Consider the following 7,131-nt stretch of genomic DNA (forward strand, 5'->3'; position numbering starts at 1 on the left):
TAAGCAGCAAACAACAACTTTAAATGAAAACAAGCCAAATAAAATATTTACTTTTGACTAGGAGTCTCAAACTCAATTATATTTTTATATATCTACACAAACACACAAAAAAAAACACAATTCAACTTAAACTTACTACTAAGTATTAATAATAATAAGTAATATTAATGGGCTTTAAAATAAAGAAATACTATGATGTTTTTTAACAAAACATTGTTCTCATTTCATTACAAGTGACTCCTTGCAAACCCACCTCCTCTCGATCAATTTTGAAAACTTGAATGATCTGCACGAATAACATACTTTAGACTCAAAATAGCATTTTAAGATGTACACATGCTCAGCTCTGCACCAATTAAATGAGCCGCACTTCACATTTAACTTACAAAAGTACAAGTAATATCTAATGAATTTAACTTGCACTGGAAAGTTTCCTTAAACCCTCAGAATACAGCGGCTCAAATTCAGCTCTTGCAGTCTCTTCTAATGAGATGAATCAGGTGTGTTAGATCAGGGAGCTTGGGTTCCTGGAGGATAGGTTCGGGAAGCACTGATCTGTGATTTCATCGAGTAACACGAGTGCAATGAGATTTTGGAAACAAACTCTTGATGTTTTCATCCAAAACTGGCAGGTCAATTACAAAAGTCTGAAGCAGACAAGTTCTAACATTTTTGAACTAGGAGAAAGTATGATATTTATTAATCAAAAACTTCTCATTTTGTCTCCAAGCACAAACCAGCAATGAATCCACTTCACTTATTATCAGAGTCATTTTGTCTTTTGTTTCTTGCGTGCTTGAAACTGTTCAGTTTTGTTCTTGATGGATTTGATAAGCAGTGATAAACTGGGGTCTATGACTTGAGTGGAGGACGATGGCGTCTCCTGCGAGGCTTTGCTCTTCAGCGCCTCCTCCTGACTGTGCTGGCGCTCCTCTCTGCGTCTTTGTTTCTCCTCTAAGATGCTCTGCGTTGCTTTGGTCTTCTTGTAGGCCGGGTCGGATGGGTCCAGGTTGTAAAGATGGGACGTGAACACAGCCTGGAAACGCGGGTCTTGAACGTCCACCTGGAGAAAAACAGCAGAAATGGGGTAAGAGTCAAATAAATTTGATTCAGTTCTTCAGGGAATTGATTCAAATCTCTGATTCAGTGATTCAAAAGTCACTAAATCTGTGAAGGTGATATTTTGGGACTCTGACCTGGAAGTCGTCCTCCTCCAGTGGCGTGTTGCTCTTCAGGAGCTTCTTCCTCTTCTTCTTGCTCAGGTTCTGCTGCTCTACGATCTTGTCGTAGTTGAATTGCTTGTGCTTGTCGTCTTCATCGTCGTTCATCAGCAGCTCCATCTCAGCCTAGACGCCACGACACCGCCGTTACCCATGATGCATTACACACAAACACACATTCATGAGCATCAGAGGAACATACCCTCTGTCTCTCCAGCTCTTCTGGTGTCCTCTCCTCATCCTTCTTGCTGTTCTTCTTCTTCTTTTTGTTTTTCAGGGCTGCTACAGAGAACATGCAGAGAGAGCACCAACAATGCCATACTTCCTGAAGGACTTTGAGAATCTTTCTCATGTTGAAAAGAAGAAGGCATGAGGGGAATCAAGTGCAAACTCGTCACCAACCTGTCGAGCCGAGCTCCTCTTTGAAGAAAGGGTCATTAAAGTCAACATCAGCAGGAAGTTCATCATCACTGATCTCAGGCTCCGCCTCCAGCGCTTCCTGCACAAGACAAAAGAGCATATGTGAGTCAGAGGAACAGAAATGAAGGAGAAACTACATGATTCTTTCCTCAGTGACACATTTACCTTCTTTCCTTTCCTCTTCTCTTTCTTTTTCTCCTTTCTCTTCTGCAGGTACTGCTCCCACGGAGTCAGCTGATCTTTGCCCTCCATTTTCTTCTTCACAAGCTTCTCAGTTGTTTCCTTCAGTCCTAAACAAAACAATGAAATGAATATACAGTACACAAGTGCCTATATATATATATATATTATTATAATATATTATATATTATATTATATATATATATATTATACTATATTATAATATATATTATTAATACAATATATATTACTTCTAAATAAAATACAAATATTTTATTAAATATATGGTAAAAATGTAACATGTGTGTATATATATTTTTTTTTTTTTATTATTATATTTACTGAATAAGCGGGTTATTATTATTTTAATAATATAGTATAAAATAATATTAAATATAAAACTTTATATTTTCATATGTATAGAATCTTTTATATATGTATTGTTATGTATATGTATATATTTTTATATGCAATGTATTACTGAATATTATTTTATATTTATTTTTATTCTATGTTGAATATATTTACAGAATAAAAATAAATTTTATATTCTTATTATTTAATATATAATATTATTTTTAATTATAATTAAAAAATATATATAAAAAGATTCATATTTGAGGATACTCAATATTATATACTCGATACTGAATTTTTTTTTTTATTTTTTTTTTTTTAAGGTTACTGAGTTACTGTTGAGTTAATGTATTATTATTATTATTATTATCATCATTTGTTTATATATATATATATATATATATATATATATATATATATATATATATTCAGTCATAATGAAAAATTTAACTGTTGTCTTAACCTGTATGACAATCTTTGAAAATAAAATTGTATATATATATGTATATATATATATATAAATTTATTAAAAACTCTGATACCTGGTACCCATGTGACTTCCATATCCATGCTGTCATCTTTCTCCTTGTCCTTGTCCTGAAGGCTCTTCAGTAGTTCTCTGTATTTAGCGATCTGCTCTGCGCTCTTCTTCCCTTTACTGCCCTTTGTCTCCTCAGGAAGAGGCTCAGCGGGCTTCTCAGCTGAGAGAACAAGTCAACACAACAACATAATGTAGCAGTGACTGTTCAGAATAATGTTGATCAGTGAGATTCAGTCCTCACTAACTGTCTATCGGTTCTTCTGCCTCTTCCTCATCCTCTTCTTCCTCACTGGAGGAGGCCAGGTAAGCCTTGAAGTCCATGTCCAACAGGTCGTCCTTATTGAACTTCCTGCAGAGAGCCGTGACCCGATCGTGATCCGTTTCATCCCACGTCAGCTCCACCTAATGACAGCACACACATTACAGTAGAGTGAGTCAGCAGCTCAGGTTTGATGCAGGACTCGGCGTGACAGACCTTGGCTGTGGTGGTGGCCGTCGATGTGAAGAGTTTGGGCTTGTAGGAACTGTAATCCACATCAGTGGCTCGGTCTTTCGGCTCGTCGTCAAACGTCACGTCTTCAGGGATGAACCTACGAAACACCCAGAGCCACAAACATGAGATCTTTTAATAGTACACAAGTGGCAGGTTCTTAGAAATCTGTTTGACGTCCTTGATGGTTTCAGTTTTGAGGGAATCTCTCTGTGACTGTGAGGCTCTCACCGCAGGTCGATCATCGAGCAGCTGCTCTCGTACTCATAGCCGTCACACTCCTCGTAAATCTTTGTTGCCGTTTCGACGGAGTCACACTCCACCACGGCGTAGAAATACCTCAGACGCTTGAACTAATAGTCACGCACCTTCTCTCGGTAGATCCTGAAAACACATGGGAGACATCTGGCTGACTGAAAAAATCGATTCATCCAGAGTGAATATAAAAACAGAAGACAATACGTATCGTCAAACGACTGAAACATATTGAGATAACAGTGATATACACTATAGGTTGCATTTATTTGATCAAAAACACAGTGAAAACAGCAATATTGTGGAATATTATTACAGTTTTCTATTTAAATATATTTTAAAATGCAATTTATTCCTGTGATATCAAAGCTGAGTTTTCAGGATAATTCCTCCAGTCTTCAGTTTCACATGATCCTTCAGAAATCACTTTAATATGATGATTTGATGCTCAAGAAACATTTCTTATTATCAATGTTGAAAACTTTTCACTTCAACAGTCAGTTTTGAACAATTTCCTGCTTCCTTGCTTAATAAAAGTATTCATTTCTTTCAACAATAAGAAAAAAAAACATATCACATCACCTTTTTAGCTATCAATGTATCACGCAAAACCGCATACACTCCTCTTGTAATCATAAAAATACACAGCATTGAGAAAAACTTAAATTAGACTGGATTTCTTTTTAGGATTGAATGAATAAGAAGAATGTTTTAAATAAACATTGGCCATCTAGAACGGATTTTCTTCACTGAGTTTATTTGCAAAGCATTCTGGGATTGTCCTCGCTGGCCCAACCCTAATAAGAGTCATGATGACGACTGCGTCCAGTACCTTTGCTCTTCTGTGTCGGCGTCAGGTTTCTCCGGGAGGCCGCTGAGCTCCTGCGGACCCTGAGTCTGTTCTGCACTCATCCTCTCCTTCCCAAACTCAGACGGATAGATCTGACGAATGCATGACAACAATTCAGACTCGCGGGGTCAGGACTGACATCTCACAGAACAGAAATGAGTGTGGAGGAAAGTGCAGGAAGTGATGGAACAGTTACCGTCACGGACAGCACCACGCCTCCTTTGGGCTTGAAGGAACTGAAGAGAGCCAGAAGATCTTTAGCTTTCAGTCTGTCCCAGTTCATGTTACAAACCGCCAACCGCCGGGAAGACTAAACACAGCAACATACACTAGTGTGATATTTAAATACTTTTTAAATACAAAAGTAAATATCTTAACTGCATTACACAAAAAAAAAAGTCATTAAAATAATGTCAAAATGCAAAAAATCATAATGGCTGTAATCATTATAATAGAAATTACTATATTAAATATATTTTATATAACAAAATATATGTTTGGGGTCAGTAAGAGATTTTTTTTTTTTTAAAGAAATTAATACTTTTATTCAGCATTCAACTGATCAAAAGTGAACGCAAATGAACTTACAATGTTACAAAAGATTTCTATTTCAAACAAGTGATTTTTTTTTCTAATCATCAAAGAATCCTGAAAGTATTACTGTTTCCACAAAAAATATTGAACAGCAAAAAATGTTATCAACATTGATAACAATAATTAAAAAAAAAAAACGTTTTGGAGTAATGATGCTGAAAATTCAGCTTCGCGACACAAGAATGAATTACATTTGAAAATATATTCAAACAGAAAACAGTTATTTTTAATTGTAATAATATTTCACAATATACCTAAGTTTTTATCAAATAATCACAGCTTTGGTGAACAGAAGAGATGTCTTTCCACATTTACAAATCTGACAGACCCCGAACTTTTGGATGGCAGGTTATGATTAATAAAGCATTGGGATGAATCTCACGTTATCACTGCGTGGAGCATCTTTCCACATCTCTCCTCAGTCATGCTCAATCTCATCTTCCTCACAACGAAGATAGTCCTCCAGCTTGTCATCGTCATCTTCATCATCTTCATCAGAGCTGGTCTCAATGTTACCCTTCCCTCGGGCCAGATCGGGTCCACTGTCGCTGTCCTCACCACACTCGCTCTCGTCATCTTCATCAGCCTCTTCACCCTCATCTTCATCAGACTCCTCTTCCTCACCATCATCTTCCTCATCCTCATCAACGCCAGATTCCTCATCTGATAAAACCAATACAAACAGTATCAAGCCATAAATAACAAACACCAATAGTATAGTTTTCAGAAGATCCATATCAAGACGAAACAATCAGATTTACATAACTCAGATTAATAATGAATATTAAAGAAAGTCAATGCAGTACCTTCTTCAAAAACTCCCACTCCCTTTACCAGCAGCTCTTTCGTTTTCTTCGCTTCTTTCGGCTTCGGGATCTTCTCGGCTTCTTCCTCCTCTTCAGATTCATCGCTCTCCTCTTCATCCTCAACTTGAGGTTCCTCATCAGCCTTTTTCACTTGCTTTTCTTCCTTGGGCTTCTCGTTCTCCTCCTCTTCGTCTGACTGTTCGGAGTCGGAGCGATTGTAGAAGCGCTTGAGGTCCTCGGTGGACGTCTGGTTGACGGGTCGGCCGCGTTTATCGACTGTATACTTCAGTTTAAAGCGTTTGTCGTGAAACATGGACTTGAAGTGCTTGTCGATTTTGACTTTGCGTTCTCTGCTGGGCATCTCCCAGAAGCGAGGGTCCTTCTGGACCTTAGAGAAGCGGTCGTTGTGTTTTTGGAGGTCATGGTGATTATTAGGGAGAGCTAGATGAAAGCATGAACCTGCAGGGAAAAACAGAAGAGGTTCATCTCAAGTACACATGAAAGCACTTACCTAGAATTACATCAGATAGTTGTAAATGCATATTTTATACGCAGATAACCCAAAATAACTCGGCTCAAGTTTCCATCTGTATAGAAAACAGTAGTGAAACAAAATATGATAAATTGTGAAAAAAATTTAGTAAAGTGGGGCTTTTTTGCACACTTTATAATGTTAGATAACGGTGCATGCGGTCAGATTAAAGTTTAGAATGTATACTTGTCATCTGGCTGTATGCAAGCTCTTTTTGAATGTATGTGTTTACAGCGTCTGTCTGTGATTCACACAGCACACATTGTACAGACTGTAATGACACAGAACCAAAACACTGAGCATGTCGTTCATTTACAACACAACACTGCACTTTACGAAAAATCCAAGAATTCAGTACAAAACTGACTGCATAGTAATAAAAAAACCCGACTTACTGGGGTTTCGTGCGATGTAGAAGATTTACATCTGTCAGACAGGTTGCTGACGTCATCAAGCTTAGTTTGAGTCTGCGCGTCAGATACGGAAGTGCTAAAAATAGCTAAAAACGGGCTTCACTTGTCTCAATTGAGTTCCAATGGGGTCGCTGTGTCTATTTATTTTATGTGTAGCACAGGTCCACTCCACCATAGACATAATAATAAAATTATTATATGTCAATGCACTCCACACGTGTTTTCCCGTGATGCTTCACTACTTCCGTTACCACTTGGAAGCCACGCCCTCTTTTTCTCAAAACACACTAGACACGGAAGTGTTGGTACAGTTCGTTTCTATTCTGATATTTCTGACAGAAAGCAGTTAGATTATGTCTTGAAATATATGTGTATGATGGGTAAGTACCATTTACACAAAGCTTGATTCCTTAAATTTAAACATAGCTGCCAAATATTTGCTTCTGATCTAACGTTACTTATTGCCATCCCTT

General features: G+C 37.4%; 1 pseudogene; it reads right to left on the reverse strand.

Annotated features, from left to right (window-relative positions):
• Positions 1-759: 759 nt before the first annotated feature.
• On the reverse strand, positions 760-6,136 carry LOC132142724 (ESF1 homolog; annotated as a pseudogene).
• Between the last annotated feature and the right edge of the window lie 995 nt (positions 6,137-7,131).

The sequence above is a fragment of the Carassius carassius genome, chromosome 6 (genome assembly GCF_963082965.1).
Source record: "Carassius carassius chromosome 6, fCarCar2.1, whole genome shotgun sequence".
NCBI classification, from domain to species: Eukaryota; Metazoa; Chordata; class Actinopteri; order Cypriniformes; family Cyprinidae; genus Carassius; species Carassius carassius.